This window comes from Salvelinus sp. IW2-2015, linkage group LG4p, assembly GCF_002910315.2.
Source record: "Salvelinus sp. IW2-2015 linkage group LG4p, ASM291031v2, whole genome shotgun sequence".
Lineage (NCBI taxonomy): Eukaryota > Metazoa > Chordata > Actinopteri > Salmoniformes > Salmonidae > Salvelinus > Salvelinus sp. IW2-2015.
The window spans coordinates 17,275,035-17,294,573 of NC_036841.1; the positions used below are offsets into that span (position 1 = coordinate 17,275,035).

A 19,539-nucleotide genomic window follows, 5' to 3' on the forward strand; every position below is an offset into this window, starting at 1 on the left:
ATCTCTCCTCGATTCCTCGCATCCCCTCTCCTCGCAGCCTCCTTCTCCAAACCGAGGGTCCGAGTGGAGGGAACTTGGACTAGGGTTTGAATATATTCCCGGGATTTTACAAATGTTCCATCCCTAGAGTAAATCACTTTCTTCCCGGGTATCCCGGTATTTCCTGCCAAAACCGGAAGTGTCATTCAAAAGCACATAAAGCAGGGCCTCTTGAGTGGTGCAGAGGTCTAAGGAACCTCATCGCACGGCACAATCATTTGAGCTTTTTTGGGCTAGGGCTCATAAAATGTATTTAATGTATGAGCCCTAGCCCAAACAAGCCCAAATGATTGTGCTGTTACCCAATACATATATGATATATAGGCTACTTACACACAACAACAAAAACATGAAATCCCGTAGATGTAGCTACCAATATGCTCTCTTGGGTAAATAAATGAAACTAGCTCCAGTAGGCAAATATTTATGGGTGTGAACTGTATTACTGTACTGTACTGTATTGTATTATTGGACTGGAATTACACATCTCGTTCAAACCATGATAAAGCTGAGAGAACACGTGATTCTGGTGCCGTGAATTTGGTTTGGGTAAAATGAACATTTTTGTTTTATTCTATAAACTACTGACAACATTTCTCCCAAATTCCAAAWAAAAATATTGTCATTTAGAGCATTTATTTGCAGAAAATGACAATCGAATAATACAAAGAAAATAAGTTCATATTCATTTTTAAACAACACAATACTAATGGTTTAACTTAGGAAGAGTTCAGAAATCAATATTTGGTGGAATAACCCTGATTGTCAATCACAGCTTTCATGCGTCTTGGCGTGCTCTCCACCAGTCTTTCACATTGATGTTGAGTGACTTTATGCCATTCCTGTTATTTTGACCAGTTGTCATTTTCTGCAAATAAATGCTCTAAATGACAATATTTTTATTTGGGATTTGGGAGAAATGTTGTCAGTAGTTTATAGAATAAAACAAACATTTTCATTTTACCCAAACACATACCTATAAATAGTAAAACCAGAGAAACTGATCATTTTGCAGTGGTCTCTTAATTTGTTCCAGAGCTGTATATCAATCTTGAACCGGATTATCTATTTTGGATGCAATTTGAATGGAATTGATGAGCGAGAGGGGAAGACTGCTCCATTTCACGTCATGCTGTTGATATAAATAATTTATTGTAATTTACCGGTTTTTCGCTGTTATTTATCCCGGGAAAGGGAGTGGTTTTGGGCGGTAAATCTCAGTAACCGGGTTCCCACCATTCAACCCTACCTTGGACCCTTTCCTCCGCTACGGTTGAGAAAGAGACGAGGACATAGGATGCAAGGAATCGAAGAAAGACTCATTGAGACAGAGCCACGGAGTTGATTCTTAAGGAAAGAGCACACTGTCCGAAAATAATCYCCATTGCCCTTTGACTCAACGGTGCTTTGAGAATGACCTCTGACATCTGAATGGCCTCTGTTTCATCCAGAACATAACATTACAATTTTGCCAGTGCCTTTTATGATTACGAATGTGTTCTAACAAGCTGACCTGACACTAAGAAACACATGACTAGACTGATAGGGAAGCGCACTAAACCACTAGGGGGTGATGTGAGCCTAGGTTTTCCAGCTAAGGATTATTCATATTCAACTAAGAGATGGAAACAGAAATCTATGGGCCACAGTTGTAAACAATACACGCACATATACATACTCTTCAAAGTATTGAAGCAGGCATTGCATTTTACAGTTTGGTCATATAACAGAAGTTCTTATTCAGAGTGACTTAGTCAGAAACACACACACACACACACAGGTGGTTGGGTAACATGGTGTTTCTGTAACAGGGTTTCTTTGAGGAGGAGGAGAGTAAAGAGTTCATCTATAAGGAGCCCAAGCTGACAGGGCTGTCCGAGATTTCCCAGAGGCTCCTCAAACTCTACTCGGACAAGTTTGGGGCCGACAACGTCAAGATGATCCAGGACTCCAACAAGGTCAGTCTACTACCTCCCCCCAGCTTCCAAACACTGTCACATCTATATGTTTCATATACAGTATTATTGAAAGTGTATCGGGCCTCTTTAGTCCTTGCCTCTGTGACTTTCATAGAAAGATTGCTGTCAAAATGTTGTAAATGAATTAATGTACTGCTACATTTGGGCAGCAATCTTTCTCCATAGAAAAGCAGCCAGTGAAGTAGTGATTCATTTAGACCATGGGTCTCCAACAGGTCTATTGCGCGCCAAACAATTCTAAAAGTATATGCAATTTTCACGTGTTCCATCGCAAACTGCCATAAACAAATCTCACAAGTATCAGACACCACAAWCTCCCAGCTGCTATGTAATCAACGCGACTTGACATTATTCCACCCCTGGTTAGCCACTATTGGCTTAAAAAGCCAAACCTAACACAATATCTGCTAATTAATTTCCAGCAATATTGCCCCAGTCTGTCCGTGTGGTGCGCGCGTTTGTCTATCTCTCATTGTATAGGCAGTTGATGTGATAACCCTTTAAATTAAATGTTAACTGCAAGGTAGGTTTACCTGGCAGAAGTATATAATTTGTATCTTTTATTTGTTATTTGCTAACTTTTCTATGAAATGAGCATCGGCAGCATCGCTGGACCGGCACATTAGACTGCACATTCCTCACTCGCTAGATGCGCAATTAAAGGGCCAGATGTGCAATTAATGGAGCATTACAGTCAAAAATCTAAATTCTTCCAGACATATACACATCAGCAACCACAGCTAGGAAAGTCACTGCAACCCTGAACAAAGAGTTGCAGTCAGTTTTAAAAAAGGTGGCCAGTAATAAACTGGTCCTGAACATCTCTAAAAAATAATAGCATTGTATTTGGTACAAAGTTGAGGAGACTAAATGACTTGGTGTTACCTTAGATTGTAAATGATCATGGTCAAAACATATACTGTAGATTCAATGGTTGTAAAGATCCGTGGTAAAGAGATGTTTTGCTTTTTTGACACCACGCTCCACAAAGCAAGTCCTGCAGGCTTTAGTTGAATCTTATCTGGATTATTGTCCAGTCATATGATTCAGAGTGTTTTTTAAAGTGAAATAAAATAATGAAAATGGTAGAATAGAAAATCAATCAGAAATAGCACTATATACATCATAACTGTAGCAGTGATTTAATAAATAATTGTCCAGAATAAAGACTGTTGAGGGGGTGGGGGGGAATGACCATTGAGGTGGTGCGGGGACCGAGTGAAATAAAAAACAATTATATATTATTATATGGTCAAGACCTGCAAAGAAGGACCTAGTTAAGCTGCAGCTGGCCCAGGACAGAACGGCACRTTTTGCTCTTCATTGTAATCAGAGGGCTGATATCAATACTGTGCATGCCAGTCTCTCTTGGCTAACAGTTGAGGAACGACTGACTTCGTCACTTCTTTTTATAAGAAACAGGAATTGTTTGCATAGTCAACTTACACACTGACACACACACTTACCCCACCAGACATGGCACCAGCGGTCTTTTCACAGTCTCCAGAACCTGTTTTCAAAATAGGAATAAAGCAACACCTATGTAGGATCTTAATTTGAGGCAATTCGCTACAGCAGGATAATAATCCTGCAGCAACAGRWGWYRWYWATTRTKKKKTKTWTYATYWTTTTTWWWWRWKKWGKRGKKGWTRAWAAAWTTWGTTAGGGCAAATCAAGTCTGAAATGTTCAAGTGGAAATGACAAACTTCAGAAGCCTTTTAAACCTCAAATACACTACAAATGTGCATTTTCAGTGGTGCACGAAAATTCCTGCAACAACAGGATGATCAAATTAAGATACGACATCTGTATGTACTGACATGTATGTGTAACTGATAGATGCATACTGTACATACACACACACACACTACATGTTAATGTATTTAAATTGTAAAGTATTTTGTCTGTAATGTCTTTTTTGTTATGTGTCGGACCCCAGTAAGACTAGCTGTCTCTATTGGCGTCGGCTAATGGAGATCCTAATAAAATCTAAATATACACTCCATCGTTCACCATATATCAGTGCATTCGGAAACTATTCAGACCTCTTGACTTTTTCCACATTTTCTTACATTACAGCCTTATTCTAAAATGTATTAAATCGTTTTTCCCCCCTCATCAATCTACAGACAATACCCCATAACAGCAAAGCAAAAACAGGATTAGAGATTTTTTTTTGCAAATTTATAACAAATAAATATTTGAAATATCACATTTACATAAGTATTCAGACTCTTTACTCAGTACTTTGTTGAAGCACCTTTGGCAGCGATTACAGCCAGTAGGCAGTAGCCTTGCATGCCAGGCTTCAAGGTAGAGCAAGAATACAGCTGACTGACTACGCAAGACTGACTATGAGACTGACTCAACAAGACTAAAGAGACCAACACAATTCGTTTGACAGATTTTTTTTTTAAGACAGCAGGGTTGTTAGACACCAAATGGTGGAAAACGGACCAAAATGGGGAGAGATTACCTGAATTTGTCCAATAAGTAACTCTCGCTTTTTCCATTGCAAAAATGTTTTGCCATGGTTTTCTACGTAGTGAACGAATGAATAGGACCCAGACTGTGAACTGATTGTGCTGTTTGATATAACCCACCAGGTAAACCCTAAAGACCTGGACCCCAAGTACGCCTACATCCAGGTGACCTACGTAGTGCCCTACTTTGACGACAAGGAGCAGCAGGAGAAGAAGACGGACTTCGAGCGACATCACAACATCAATCGCTTCGTGTTCGAGACGCCGTTCACTCTGTTGGGGAAGAAACATGGCGACGTGGAGGAGCAGTGCAAGAGACGTACCATACTAACCAGTGAGTTATTAAAAATATAATTTTTGCTAATATTTGTATCCAAAGAACTGTCAACATTTACTGTCACAATACACTACATGGCCAAAGGTATGTGGACACGTGTTCGTCGGACTTCTCATTCCAAAATCATGGGCATTAATATCGAGTTGGTCCCCCCTTTGCTGCTATAACAGCCTCCACCCTTCTGGGAAGGCTTACCACTAGATGTTGGAACATTGCTGCATGGGCTTCCATTTAGCCACAAGAGCATTAGTGAGGTGGGGCACTGATATTGGGCGATTAGGCCTGGCTCGCATTCAGTATTCCAATTCATCCCAAAGGTGTTCGATGGGGTTGARGTYRGGACTTTCTGCAGGCCAGTCAAGTTCTTCCACACAGATCTCAACAAACTATTTCTATATGGACCTCACTTTGTGCACCGTGGCATTGTCATGCTGAAACAGGAAAGGGCCTTCCCCAAACTGTTGCCACAAAGTTGGTAGCACAGAATCGTCTAGAAAATCATTATATAATATAGCATTAAGATTTTCCTTCACTGGAACTAAGGGGCCTAGTCCGAAACATGAAAAACAACCCCAGACCATTATTCCTCCTCCACCAAACTTTACAGTTGGCAGTATACATTGGGGCAGGTGGCGTTCTCCTGGCATCCGCCAAACCCAGATTCGCCTGTCCGACTGCCACATGGTGAAGCGTGATGCATCACTCCAGAGAACGCGTTTCCACTGCTCCGGAGTCCAAAGGCGGCGATCTTAACACCACTCCACCCGACGCTTGGCATTGCGCATGGTGATCTTAGGCTTGGAAAGCCATTTCATGAAGCTCCCGACGAACAGTTATTGTGCTGATGTTGCTTCCAGAGGCAGTTTGGAACTCGGTAGTGAGTGTTGTAACCGAGGACAGGCGATTTTTACATGCTAAGCGCTTCAGCACTCGGGGGGTCCCGTTCTGTGAGCTTGTGTGGCCTACCACTTCGTGGCTGAGTCATTGTTGCTCCTAGACGTTTCCACTTCATAGTAACCGCACGTACCGTTGACCGAGGCAGCTCTAGTAGGGCAGAAATTTTATGAACTGACTTGTTGGAAAGGTGGCATCCTATGATGGTACCACATTGAAAGTCACTGAGCTCTTCAGTACGGGCCATTATGATGGTACCACATTGAAAGTCACTGAGCTCTTCAGTACGGGCCATTATGATGGTACCACATTGAAAGTCACTGAGCTCTTCAGTACGGGCCATTCTACTGCCAATGTTTGTCTCTGGAGATTGCATGGCTGTGTGCTTGATTTTATACACCTGTCAGAAACGGGTGTGGCTGAAATAGTCACTGAGCCACTAGCTTGTATGGTAGTATACTATACTAGCTAGGAAGTGTCTGAATAACCAGTAAATACTGAGCCGTAACTGTCTGAATCACTAGTATACTGACCAGTGCTGTAATTGGTGACCTATTCTGATCAGTAAAGTTATGGTGTAGGTGCAATGGTTTTCCCTTCAAAATGAAAGAAAGATCGGACAACAATTCCCAAACAAACCCAACAGTTCTGGTTTAATACAATAAAAGATATCCCATCTAGCAGACACTTTTATCCAAAGCGAGTTATTACAGTAGTGCATGCATAAATTTTTTTCATATGGGTAGCCCCAGCGGGCATCAAACCCAGTCCTGGCTCCCTACTCATGCCTGAGCCACCCAGGACCACAAGGTTTAAACAATTGGTTCCTCATACCCTGTGTCTACTCCCCCCTTTCTGTCCCCCCACCCAGCGAACTCCACCTTCCCCTACCTGAAAAAGCGTATCCAGGTGGTGGAGCAGCAGAGCACGGAGATGAACCCCATCGAGGTGGCCATCGACGAGATGTCCTGCAAGGTGTCCGAGCTCAACCAGCTGTGTGCCATGGCAGAGGTGGACATGATCCGGCTGCAGCTCAAACTGCAGGGTAGCGTCAGCGTCAAGGTAAGGGTAGGGGTGGAGGAGGAGAAAGATGTAGAGAGACACACAGAAGGGTTGAGTTGAGAAGACGTGCACATACTGTACAGACAAACACACGCGCAAGCACACACTCCACCACTCAGGTGGGTTGAGCTGACAGTCAGACACAACTGACAGACAGACACACTCACACACAACAACACGCATACACACATAAGTGAGTTCAGACATAGCTGAGCTGACACACACACACACACACACACACACACACACACACACACACACACACACAGTCACACACCCTGGCGTAGGATGCACCCCACCCCCCAAACCAAAATAATTGGCAGCTATGAAATTGCAATGGCAAAACGTGTAGGAAGTTAGCTGTTTTCCTAAATGCGAGTGGGGAGTGGGGTGTCCTGGGGGCCTCTGAGGTACAAGAACGCATGAAGAAAAAAAAACGTTATAATAATAATAATAATATCATCGCATTTGCATAGTGGCATAGAGCAGTTGAGTAGAGGTGCTCGCAGAAGTTGCACACATGAGGAAAGTGTTGCTTTTATAAAAGCATTTTATAACGACTGGAGACTTTAGCGTAATATTGTTTAATACCGTACATATGATTAAAATGGCAGGCTACTTTGACACTGACAAACTGAGAATATAAGATCAATAGAAAAGACCTTGYCTTGAATCCATCAACACCCTAGGCCTACAGCGGGTGTGTGGAGACACATATTGTAYGATATGAGGAAGAAATTATAGTTCTAAAAAAGTCGTTCCAGTTTCGCTGACTCGCTCAATTAATGCGCAGCTCACGCACCGGACATGGCCGACGCGCTCGAGCCAAAAGCATATCTCTCCATTTTTTTTAGGCCTACTTTGTAAAACAGTGTTGCTCGCTCAATATACTTGTTTGGAAGTTGATAGAACATTTTGTTAGCCTCTACAGACAGACTAGAGGCTTCTTTTTTCAACAAGAGCCATTTGCTTTCCAACCTATGTTTTCCCACAATTGCATTTTAAATATTGGGAAAAGCCTGTTCACTGACAGACTTGACGCACATTCCGGACTGTAGGCTGTGCATTGTAATTGGGCTACACACAATCCACAGCTAGGCAATAAAAATGTGGCTGTGGCTAGATTATAGGCCTACTCCTGGTGTAGTATTCTGAATTATTACATTTATTTCTGAACAGACAGCAGTAATTACATAACTTTGGYAAATGTATTGAAATTTGTCAGGGGTGCTGCAGTACCTTTTCTGCAGCTATGATTCTATGATGATGATGATGATGAATTGCAACGCTGGAGAGATAATAGTTGCAGGCTCATGTCTATCAGAGCAGAGCGAGGGAGATAATACAAAGTTTTTAAAAAGTCCTGTGATAGATAGGCTGCAGGTATGCTTCTCTCTCTCACCACAGCAAGAACAATGCGTTGGTCTCTAGGCTACAATGTTGAGCAAACCATAAACCTGACCCCCCCCCCCCGACACAACACCCATAAAGTTCCATCAGGATCCGTCTCAAATTAAGCACTGCTCATAAAACTGCGCCAAGGCACTGGTCACACACTAACACGAACGCACACACACGCTTGCACTTATCCACACGTGGTATATTATTACCAAACAGTCTATGCTGAGACCCATGCTCTCCATAATCCTGCCTCTTCTCAGGCTTTTCCCAGCCCTAATCCCCTGTAAATACAGTGAAATGTGTGAAAACAGCTCGGCTCAGAGTGACAGCATGATGCAGGCTAATCTTAATACGCTGTTGCGGTAACAGAGAGAGATATTGGATTATCTGTCATGGTGAAGCAGCACTAGCTACTTAATGTCTATCATCGCATGCTTCCTCTATGTAGCCCTCTATCACTAGCATTAGCCTCTAGATTATTTAGAATTATCCTCTTGCATCTTTAGCATTAGCCTCTAATAATATTCATAATTTATTCAACTTTTATAGCACTATTCATTACATAAAGAATCTCAAAGCGCTTTAAAGTAACACAAAAAAGACGAGCAAATTAGAAAACAACAACAACATGTTGAGGAGTATACCACCTCAGTCATCGGCTTTATCAATAAGTGCATTGACGACGTCGTCCCCACAGTGACCGTACGTACATCTCCCAACCAGAAGCCATGGATTACAGGCAACATCCGCATCGAGCTAAAGGCTTGTGCTGCCAATTTCAAGGAGCGGGACAATAATCCGTGTTCTTATAAGAAATCCCGCTATGCCCTCAGACGAACCATCAAACAAGCAAAACGTCAATACAGAATTAAGATTCAAACCTACTATACCGGCTCTGACGCACATCGGATGTGGCAGGGCTGGAAAACTATTAGACTACAAAGGGAAACCCAGCCGCAAGCTGCCCAGTGATGCGAACCTGCCAGACGAGCTACAGTAGAAGTCGGAAGTTTACATACACCTTAGCCAAATACATTTAAACTCAGTTTTTCACAATTCCTGACATTTAATCCTAGTAAAMATTCCCTGTCTTAGGTCAGTTAGGATCACCACTTTATTTTAAGAATGTCAAATGTGGTAATAATAATAGAGAGAATGATTTATTTCAGCTTTTATTTCTTTCATCACATGCCCAGTGGGTCAGAGGTTTACATACACTCAATTAGTATTTGGTAGCATTGCCTTTAAATTGTTTAACTTGGGTCAAACGTTTCGGGTAGCCTTGCACAAGCTTCCCACAATAAGTTGGGTGAATATTTGGCCCATTCCTCCTGACAGAGCTGGTGTAACTTAGTCAGGTTTGTAGGCCTCTTTGCTTGCACACGCTCTCTCAGTTCTGCCCTCAAATTTTCTATAGGATTGAGGTCAGGGCTTTGTGATGGCCACTCCAATACCTTGACTTTGTTGTCCTTAAGCCATTTTTCCACAACTTTGGAAGTATGCTTGGGGTCATTGTCCATTTGGAAGACCCATTTGCGACCAAGCTTTAACTTACTGACTGATGTCTTGACATGTTGCTTCAATATATCCACATCATTTTCCTACCTCATGATGCCATCTATATTGTGAAGTGCACCAGTCCCTCCTGCACAAAGCATCCCCACAACATGATGCTGCCACCCTTGTGCTTCACGGTTGGGATGGTGTTCTTCGGCTTGCAAGCATCCCCCTTTTTCCTCCAAACATAACGATGGTCATTATGGCCAAACAGTTCTATTTTTGATTCATCAGACCAGAGGACATTTCTCCAAAAAGTATGATCTTTGTCCCCATGTGCAGTTGCAAACCGTAGTCTGGCTTTTTTATGCCGGTTTTGGAGGTTTTGGAGCGGTGGCTTCTTCCTTGCTGAGCGGTATAGGACATGTTGATATAGGACTCTTTTTACTGTGGATATAGATACTTTTGTACCTGTTTCCAACCAGCACCTTCACCAGATTCYTTGCTGTTGTTCTGGGATTGATATGCACTTTTCGCACCAAAGTACGTTCTTCTCTAGGAGACAGAACGCGTCTCCTTCCTGAGCGGTATGATGGCTGCGTGGTCCCGTTGTGTTTATACKTGCAAACTATTGTTTGTACAGATGAACGTGGTACCTTCAGGCGTTTGAAAATTGTTCCCAAGGATGAACCAGACTTGTGGGGGTCTACAATTGTTTTTCTGAGGTCTTGGCTGATTTGTTTTGATTTTCCCATGATGTCAAGCAACGAGGCACTGAGTGTGAAGGTATGCCTTGAAATACATCCACAGGTACACCTCCAATTGACTCAAATTATGTCAATTAGCCTATCAGAAGATTCTAAGCCATGACATAATTTTCTGGAATTTTCAGTCAACTTAGTGTATGTAAACTTCTGACCCACTGGAATTGTGAATTATTAGTGCATTATAAGTGAAATAATCTGTCTGTAAACAATTGTTGGAAAAATTACTTGTCATGTACAAAGTAGTCCTAACCGACTTACCAAAACTATAGTTTGTTAACAAGAAGTTTGTGTAGTGGTTGAAAAATGAGTTTTAGTGACTCCAACCTAAGTGCATGTAAACTTCCGACTTCAACTGTAAATGTCTTCGAGGCAAGCAACACTGAAGCATGCATGAGAGCACCAGCTGTTCTGGACGACTGTGTGATAACGCTCTCGGTAGCCGATGTTAGCAAGACCTTTAAACAGGTCAACATTCACAAAGCTGCGAGGCCAGACGGATTACCAGGACGTGTACTCCAAGCATTTGCGGACCAACTGGCAAGTGTCTTCACTGACATTTTCAACCTCTCCCTGACCGAGTCTGTAATACCTACATGTTTCAAGCAGACCCTGTGCCCAAGGAAGCGACGGWAACCTGCCTAAATGATTATCGCCCCATAGCACTCATGTCGGCAGCCATGAAGTGCTTTGAAAGGCTGTTCATAGCGCACATCAACAGCATCCTCCCGGATACCCTAGACCCACTTCAATTCGCATACCGCCCCAACAGATACACAGATGACACAATCTCAATCGCACTCCACACTGCCCTTTCCCACCTGGACAAAAGGAACACCTATGTGAGAATGCTGTTCGTTGACTACAGCTCAGTGTTCAACACCATAGTGCCCACAAAGCTCATCACTAAGCTAAGGACCCTGKGACTAAACACCTCCCTCTGCAACTGGATCCTGGACTTCCTGACGGGCCGGCCCCAGGTGGTAAGGGTAGGCAACAGCACATCTGTTAAGCTGAACCTCAACACTGGGGCCCCTCAGGGGTGTGTACTTAGTCCCYTCCTGTACTCCCTGTTCACCAACGATTGCGTTGCCAAACATGACTCCAACACCATCATTAAGTTTGCTGACGACACAACAGTGGTAGGCCTGATCACCGACAATGAGGAGACAGCTTATAGGGAGGAAGCCAGAGACCTGGCAGTGTGGTGCCAGGACAACAATCTCTCCCTCAATGTGAGCAAAACAAAGAACCTGATCATGAACTACAGGAAAAGGCGGGCCAAACAGGCCCCATTAACATTGCCGGGGCTGTAGTGGAGCGGGTCAAGAGTTTCAAGTTCCTTGGTGTCCACATCACCAACGAACTATCATGGTCCAAACACACCAAGACAGTCGTGAAGAGGGCACGGCAACACCTTTTCCCCCTCAGGAGACTGAAAAGATTTGGCATGGGTCCCCAGATCCTCAAAAAGTTCCTCAGCTGCACCATTGAGAGCATCCTGACCGGTTGCATCACCGCCTGGTATGGTAATTGCTCGGCATCTGACCATGAGACACTACAGAGGATAGTGCGTACTGCCCAGTCACTGGGGCCAAGCTTCCTGCCATCCAGGACATATACTAGGCGGTGTCAGAGGAAAGCCCCMAAAAAATTCAAAGTCTCCAGTCACCAAAGTCATAGACAGTTTTTTTTCTCTGGTCCCTCACGGCAAGCGGTACCGGACAACCAACTCTAGGACCAAAAGGCTCCTTAACAGCTTCTAACCCCAAGCCATAAGGCTGCTGAACAATGAATCAAATGATTCACATTGACCATTTTTACATTTTTACACTGCTGCTACTCATTATCGATTTATAGTCCCTTCACCCCTATCTACATGTACACATTACCTCAACTAAACTGTACCCCCGCACATTGACTCATTGACTCGGTACCGCTACCCCCTGTATATTGTTATTTTATTGTATTACATTTTATAATTATTTTACCTTAGTTTATTTGGTAAATATTTTCTTAACTCTTTCTTGAACTGCACTGTTGGTTAAGGGCTTGTAGGTAAGCATTTCACGGTAAGGTCTACACATGTTGTATTCTGCGCATGTGACTAATACAATTTGATTTAATTTGATCATCAGTCATGAAACGGAAGGTCATGAGAGGGTCAGAAAATTCATGGCTTGAGTGGTCATTGGAGGGAGGTGGTCAAAGGGGGAGAACAAGCAAAGATAGTCTCTGGAGCAAGTCCGGGGGCAGGCAGGCAGCACGGTGTCATCAAGGTGTCTCGCCATCCTTGCCGTCTGTGTGGCTTCTCCATAGTAGGACTCGGATGAAGTTTGAGCTCAGCCACTGCAGTTCATGGACTCTGCAGTTGGTGTAGCTAGCTATCTAGTCCTTCACGACTACCAAAATGAAGCACCCACTTGGGCGAAGCTAATACGGCAGTTACATGGCGCCAGAAAGCACACCACATTTCAATAATATTTCAAGAGTAGCCTTGTAACCTAGTCCTCCTTATACGATCCTCATCATTGCATACCTCAGCCGTATTGCATTCGGGATTCTCTCCATCCTCAACCTCCGGACACATGGCTGGCATTCGAATCAAAACAATTACCAGCTAGCTAGCTGACATTAAATACAACAAACAAATGACTTGCCAGCTTCAGTTTTAAAAGTCTGTGGTGGATTCTGGGGCGGCAGGTAGCCTAGTGGTTAGAGCGTTGGGCCAGTAACTGAAAGGTTGCTGGATCGAATCCCCGAGCTGACAAGCTAAAAGTCTGTCGTTYTGCMCCTGAACAAGGCACTGTTCCTCGGAAGGCCGTCATTGTAAATAAGAACTGACTTACCTAGTTAAATAAATGTTTAAAAAATTGGGTATATTAATTGTTCATTCTTTAAACAAAAGATTTGCAGGGAAATGTATTAATTATATACAAAATGTACAGGAGCTCTCTGCCTAAGTGGCCTCATGGCGCCATGGCAACCACGGAATTAGCATTAGCCTCAAGCGTAACTATTATCATTAGCGTCTTGCWTCTTTAGCATTAGCCTCTTCCATCACTAGTATTATTAGCATTACCCTCAATACTAATTTCTTCATACTGTGCTGTCTGTTGAAAATGATGCAGGTGAATAACCATGAACTTACTTTACAGGTGAATGCAGGGCCCATGGCCTATGCCCGAGCCTTCCTGGAAGAGAAAAATGCCAAGAAATACCCTGACAACCAAGTCAAACTGCTCAAGGAGATTTTCAGGTATTCTTCACAACACTTTGCATGACCTGGATCAAAGAAAATACCTTTATGCACCACTTAGCAGATGCTTTTATCCAAAAAGTACATTTTTAGTATGTGTATGTAACCCCTGTGGGAATTGGATCCATGACCTTGGCGTTGCTAGAGCCACGCTCTTACCAACTGCGCCACACATAGATCGATGATGCATTTGATACATCTTAAGCAAAAGGGTTGGGGTCAACCCAGAGTTTTTCCAGATCAGGTCACATGGTCAGGACAGGGAAAACTCTTGGCCCTTATAGTGCCCTAACAATCTCTGTCTGGCCCTGCAGGCAGTTTGCGGAGGCGTGCGGCCAGGCGCTGGACGTCAACGAGCGGCTGATCAAGGAGGACCAGCTGGAGTACCAGGAGGAGATGAGGGCCCACTACAGGGACATGCTCACCGAGCTCTCCACTGTCATGAACGAGCAGGTCTGTGGAAACACAAGCCCAGAAAACGTAGAAACTGCTGTTTCTTTAGAGAACTGAGGCTGTATGCATCAAATGTCTCAAAACAGGAGTGCTACCCCCCCTTTGTCATCTTACTCATCGTGATGTTAATTTTAAAAAATAAAAAAGACCCTATATCAGAACTCTTATTGTGAGAAACTTGATACATGCGGCCATTGGGCTGCATGTTTCACGCCTAGCTACTTACAGTACTATCCTTCACACTCATCTTATCAATGTTTTTGTTCACTTTCGTGTGGTACACTCTTTTTAATCCATCATTACTTGCTCTGATATCATTGTTTCATTATTTATTTTTACGCATTATCTATTTCTGGACTAACCAGAGTGTTGTCCCTTGGTCTCATCTCTTTGTGTTGTTCTCTTTGTTCATTTGTTCTTTCATTGGATCTCAGCTGCATAGACACATCCTCTCATTCAGTTTCTGCTCCTCTCTTTTTAACATCTCCCTCACTATCGTTTCTAAGACTGGTACGTCACACAATCCCCCCCACACTTTACCATTTTGGAGCAAGTGGCACTGTGCTGTGCATTATAGTAACCTCTCAGCATATATATTTATGTGTGCGTGCCTGCGTGTGTGATCGCATCATACATTCATCAAATGTCTTTTTGTGTGATTTGAAACATGAAATTACTATCTATGTCTCTCCTCCATGCCAAGATCCCTCACACAAGACCACCAGGAACAGAACGACACAGCGCCTTCTGAGCAGCCAGTAGGCATGCTGGAATCTGCCAATGCCCAGGAGGACACGTTTCCCCAAAATGGCTCCTGATGACAGACGTCGTTCTTCCTCCTGCCAGGAATTATACAGGAAGGAGCGGGGGACTGGAACTGTGACTTTATGGGACCTGGAAAAAAGGGAATTGGATGGGGAAGTCCAGAAGTCTGCAGACTTTGATCATGGTAGTCTGGAGTTGTGGTAGTATGGCGTCCAGTCCTGGTGATGATGATGATGTCCAGTAGACCAGGTTGCTGTACTGTTACTTTGTTTTGTTTTTGCTCAATCCATGTTTTCGCTCCCCTGCCGACCGTCTCATCTCCTTACTCTGTACACATACACACACAGACAACACACGCCTTCTCTCCCCAGCCCCGTTCCTTTAGAAAATGGTGACCTTAATGAGCTCGAGGTGCGTTCAACAGAGCAAACGTTTGGTTGTAATTCTGGCCACAACCATGTCGATCATAATTTGTCCATATTCTGTTGGTTATCTTTATGCCGCAAATGTTTGCCACCTGTGTGGTTAGCAATTCCAAAAGGTATTGTAAAATGACAGTTCAAGGAATTCTATAAAGGAAATTAGGGTCACATTCAGTAGTCAAACATTGTTGAATGTTGCAGATAGAAATAGCATGAATACAGCCAACATGATTACTTCCTCTATAAGGCAGAGAGACATGTTTGTTCCACATCATTTATTTCTATCAGAATGTTCCACATCGTTGTGTCCTGCTGAACAGATTGACATGTAGCCTAATTCTTATTTGATTGAACACWCCTCTAGTTCCTGTTTGAATGTAGAACAACTCTCGTATAGCTACTTTGTATCCTAACATTCTGGAATTCCCAGCTCACAAATTTTCAAATGGAAAGTTTATGTTTTATAACATTTTTATTATTGATAATGTTGTTATTATTTACTRTACTGTTTTAAATTGTAAATAAGAATTAATATTTAAAAAAATATATGATTTTTTGTTTGGCTAAATAAAAAAAAGAATGAACAAACTAAAGTTTTATGTATAACATTTAAATAAAATTTGTTAACGTCCATAAACCACAGGGTAAGTGCCCATTTCTCTCTAGAAATATTTTTCTTTACATACCGGTACAAACATACATAGGGGCTACATATATGTATATATAGGAACCGTTCCTTATTCCCCTTTGAGAATAACAGTTGAACTCCAATACTATGCAATTACTGAAGTTAACAATGTGTCAATACAATGTTACTAGAGTAATTACAGTGTTAATGCACGGGTATAAGACCAACTTAATGCAAAAATAAGAAGCTGTAATATGAAGCAAAGATAAATTATATAAAGAATGATATTAAAAAGCTTTAAAGCACCTTAAATTACATTTTGGGCAAAAAGGCAAACTCAGCTCCATCATTCATTGAATAAGATGGCTCATTTATGACAAAAAAAACTGATATTGCCAACTACTTTAATAATTTTTTCATTGGCAAGATTAGCAAACTTAGGCATGACATACCAAAAACGAATTCTGAATCTACACATCCATGCATAACTGACTAAATTATGAAAGACACGCATTGTAATTTTGAATTCCGTAAAGTGAGTTTTGTCTGTCAACAATGACAAGCCACCTGGGTCTGACAACTTGGATGGAAAATTACTGAGGATGATAGCGGACGATATTGTCACTCTTATTTTCCAGCTAAGCCTACAGGAAAGKGTGTGACCTGAGGCCTGGAGGGAAGCAAAAGTCATTCTGCTACCGAAGAATAGCAAAGCACCCTTTACTGGCTCAAACAGTCGACCAATCAGCCTGTTGCCAACCCTTTAGTAGTGCTATTTCACAGTAAACAAATTAACAACAGATTTTCAGCACGCTTATAGAGAAGGGCATTTAACATGTATGGCACTTACACAAATGACTGATGATTGGCTGAGAGAAATTGATAATAAAAAGATTGTAGGAGCTGTTTTGTTAGACTTCAGTGTGGCTTTTGACATTATCGATCATAATCTGCTGCTGGAAAAATGTACAGTACCAGTCAAAGGTTTGGACACACCTACTCATTCAAGGGTTTTTCTTTTAGTTTTGATGTCTTCACTAGTATTCTGCAATGTAAAAAATAGTAAAAATAAAGAAAAACCCTGGAATGAGTAGGTGTGTCCAAGCTTTTGACTGGTCCTGTATGTGTTATGGGTTTACATCCTCTGCTATTGTGTGGATTGAGAGTTACCCGTCTAACAGAACACAGAGGGTGTTCTTTAATGGAAGCCTCTCCAACATAATCCAGGTAGCCAGGCATTCCCCAGGGAAGCTGTCTAGGCCCTTTAATTTTTTCGATCTTTACTAATGACCTGCCACTGACTCAGAGTAAAGCCAGAGTGTCTATGTACGTCAGCTTCCACAGCAAGTGAATCACTGTAATACTTAACAAAAAGCTGCAGTCAGTTTCAGAATGGGTGGCAAGAAATAAATTTGTCCTATATATTTCAAAAACTAAAAGCATTGTATTTGGGACAAATCATTCACAAACCCTAAACCTCAACTAAATCTTGTAATGAATAATGGGGAAATTTAGCAAGTTGAGGAGACTACACTGCTTGGAGTAACCCTGGATTGTAAACTATCATGGTCAAAACATATTGATGCAACAGTAGCTAAGTTGGGGAGAGGTCTGTCCATAATAAAGCACTGCTCTGCCTTCTTAACAACACTATCAACAAGGCAGGTCCTACAGGACCTAGTTTTTTCGCACCTGGACTACTGTCTAGTCGTGTGGTCAGGTGCCACAAAAAAATATAATTACAATTGGCCCAGAACAGGGCAGCACGGCTGGCCCTTAAATGTACACGGACAGCTAACATTAATAATATGCATGTCAGTTTCTCCTGGCTCAAAGTAGAGGAGAGATTGAATTCATCACTACTTTTTTTGAGAGAGAAGTATTGACATGTTGAATGCACCGATCTGTCTGTTTAAACTACTAGCACACAGCTCAGACACCCATGCATACCCCACAAGACATGCCACCAGAAATCTGTTCACAGTCCCCAAGTCCAGAACAGACTATGGGAGGCGCACAGTACTACATAGAACCATGACTACATGTAACTCTTAATCGACATCAAGTAACTCATGTAAGCAGTCAAATCTGAGGCACATACACATTCATACACGCACACATGATAACATACGCACTAAACACATACGTACACATTGATTTTGTGTTGTAGAGTAGTGGCCTGAGGGCATACACTTAAAGTGTTGTAAAATGTATTGTAAAGTTAAAAAAATGTTATATAACTGCCTTCATTTTGATGGACCTCAGGAAGAGTAGCTAATGGAGATCCTTAATAAATAAAAATACAAACGATTACAGTACCACAATTACAGTAAAGCTAAACTTTAGGTTTAGCCAAGCAAGAAGTTAGAGAGTTGTGATGTACCCAATGCACTTACAAGCCCACCTTCCCTACCTCCTTCTCTCATTCGTTCTCTCCTTCACCACCTCCTCCTTTCTGATCTCACCTCAGAATGGGGTTCTTCATTCGTCCAACGGTCATTTGCATTCACAACATTATCGGAGGCAACACATTCTGTCCTGTTGTTCTATGAGAATGAGAGGAGGACTGAGCCAGCTGCGCTCTCCCAGCTGTGCCGCTGCCTGCTCCGCTCCTCGACTGCGTCCCGTATGGCAGCCTATTCCATATAAAGTACACTGATTTTGACTCTGGTCAAAAGTAGTGCACTATAATAGGGTGCCATTTGGGACAACGCCCTCATTTCCTTTTCGTTGAGTGTGTGAGGAGACAGGGCCGCGCCGTCATTATACAGTAGATAATTGCAGGGCCTTCACCTGTATCAATTGAGGGATGCGTGTGAAGTGGGGAGCGTGTGATCAGAAAACCTCCTTTTATGCTATCTGACTGCTAGAGCCTCTGAGAAACGAGACAACAATGAGGTTTCTCTGCTCTCTCTCCCTGTTTTCTCTCTCAGACACACTTTCTCACTCTCTCTTATCCGCACGGCTTCTGCAGAAACAACACTACAAATCTATTCTGCTCTCTGAACAGAACTGGTCAGGAAAAAGTGGGCCGGGATTTCACTGAACAATTCACACGTAGCTGAACATTGATGACAATTAGCAGTGTTGAAAATTTCCTCCAGAAAACATTAGCTATCCAAGGCCCTCTTTCTCCAATACCCCCMTTTTTCATAGGTCTGAGTGCTGGAGAAGAGGGACTGTATTGTATCGTGATGCAGAGGAAGAGGCGGTGTTAGCTTGCTGGATGTCAGACTGACCTGGAGGAATGGACGGGCTGCAGAGTTCTCACTGACCTTTCATTGATAGAGGAAGAGAGGACACTGTGAATTCAGGTGTGTGTGTGTGTGCGTGTGCGTGCACTCTGTCTCTCTGGATGTGTCCCAAATGGCACCCTATTCCCACCCTATTGGCCCAGGTCAAAAGTAGTGCCCTAAATAGGGAATAGGGGGGTCTCTCTGTCAAAGGAACAACCACTTTTTTGCTTCCTGACGGTTAGGGGAGAGTGGGGTAAGTTGAGCCACCCTTGTTTCTAGGAAACCATACACAAAATGTATAATTTTACCAAATATTTAGG

At 42.6% G+C, this 19,539-nt stretch overlaps 1 pseudogene; it reads left to right on the forward strand.

The window, feature by feature from the left end:
• Window positions 1–15,984, forward strand: part of LOC111957373 (dedicator of cytokinesis protein 10-like) — a 130,436-nt pseudogene extending 114,452 nt beyond the window's left edge.
• The last annotated feature ends 3,555 nt before the right edge of the window (window positions 15,985–19,539 follow it).